General features: G+C 49.7%; 1 protein-coding gene across 1 annotated transcript in view; it reads right to left on the bottom strand.

The window, feature by feature from the left end:
- Window positions 1-1,430, bottom strand: part of LRRIQ3 (leucine rich repeats and IQ motif containing 3) — a 143,970-nt gene extending 142,540 nt beyond the window's left edge. The window contains exon 1 of the mRNA XM_021712038.1: window positions 535-1,430. The gene's annotated coding sequence lies outside the window, so the exon portion shown is untranslated. The remainder of the gene's footprint in view (window positions 1-534) is intronic.
- Between the last annotated feature and the right edge of the window lie 225 nt (window positions 1,431-1,655).

Here is a 1,655-nt window from a genome sequence, read left to right as displayed (position 1 = left end):
GGGGCGGGCCGGCCCGGCCCTCCCCACGGCCCTCTTCGAACGCCGCCCGCCAGCCGCCGAGGAAAGGCGCCCCGGGGCCTCCACGACGCGCCGTTTTCCGCTTTATTCGAGCCCAGTTTCCGCGACATCCTCTTTACAATGTGGGCCCCGACATCCAACATGTTATTTCCAGCGTGCTGCCTTTGCGTAGAACGGGCGGGCTTACAGCTTGGCGGAACCGGTATCTTCTGCTCTGGCAAGATGATACGCTGTAAATACCTGGTAAACACTCTGTGGCATAAAATATAAATATTCTGGTCGCTTGAGGCTACTTAAACAAGCATATTACACTGTTTGGTTATGCTGAATATAAACGTAAATAAAATCCCTAGACTTTTTTTTACCTGCAACAGTCAACTGCCAAGGAAGTTTACTCTCATTCAGACGGTATACGGTATTTTTAAAAATTTTTTACTTAAAAATTAATATTAATGAAAATTTAAGAAAAGAAAAAAAAGGGAGGGAGAATAGAAGCCATAGCTGGTAATATGGTACCTTTCCTTCCACCACAATTTATGTGTGTACCGTGGTCCTATCAGGAAAAATTAACATCCACTTCTATGGCCATCCTTTCCAGATCCAAGACATATTCCATTTAATACTCAATGCAATCGATTGCGTTTTGGTGCCCTCACAGTTCTTATCGCGATCTGGATTTTCTTACTGGGTTACTCTTGCACTGTTTACTTCACTTTATTAGAACATTGAGGCCCCAAACATATAGGCTCTGCTGACCTTCATTCATCTAATTCTGTAGTTTAAAGATTAATTCCATCTGCATGCTGACAATTCTCAAAATGGCATCTCTAGCTGACCTCTCTTCCGAACGCCAGACTCCTGCATATGCCGCACACAGACGGACACACATACAAACTTCCATTACACAAGCACTGCATATATATATGGGTGTTGGCCAGAGGGGACCCCCTGCCACCAAAAAAACCCAGAATTATCTTTTGCAGGGCGGACTCCTTGTAGCAAACTCCCAGTCTGCTCCTCCGGATCAGTCAACCCAAGTTTTTATCTGGAAGTTCTGAGAAGGCTGCCTCACGATGTGCGAAGAAACACCCTGAACCGTGGCAAACGGGGGGCTGGTTCTCCGCTGTGACAAGGCATCTGCCCGCACCTGCCCACACCGGCCTGAGTGTTGGGCATTTCTGACCGCGGAATGGCACGGCCCCGTGCCCCACGCTCCCTGTTCGCCCCGTCTCCCCCAAACAACGCTTTGTGGCTTACTGCGGATGAAAAGGTCCTCAAAGGAAAACGCTTTGCCGGTGTGGAAGAGGGGAAACCAAGAACAGCAGAAGCACTAAAGGGCATCAAAACCGATGAGTTCGGAAGCTGAACTGAGCAGTGAAGAAAGGATATTGTGTCAAACAGGGAGGCCTTACAATTTTGTACACACAAATCCTGGTGTTTGGGTCCTCCTCAGATTCTGCGTGTGTAAAACCAAATTTCCAGCCGGGCTCGGTGGCTCAGCCTGTCATCCCGCGCCTGGGGGAGGCCGAGGCGAGTGGAGGGCCTGAGCCCGCGGGTTCGAGACCCGCCTGGGCAACTTGGCGAGAGTCCTGCCGGCCCGTTGTATGGTTTTGCCTCTAAAACATGCAGAGTCTGGC

Source organism: Carlito syrichta, unplaced genomic scaffold, assembly GCF_000164805.1.
Source record: "Carlito syrichta isolate Samal-C Ts95f unplaced genomic scaffold, Tarsius_syrichta-2.0.1 Scaffold303030, whole genome shotgun sequence".
NCBI classification, from domain to species: Eukaryota; Metazoa; Chordata; class Mammalia; order Primates; family Tarsiidae; genus Carlito; species Carlito syrichta.
The sequence above is the reverse complement of the archived record's forward strand: the minus strand, read 5'-3'. Positions and strand labels throughout refer to the sequence as shown.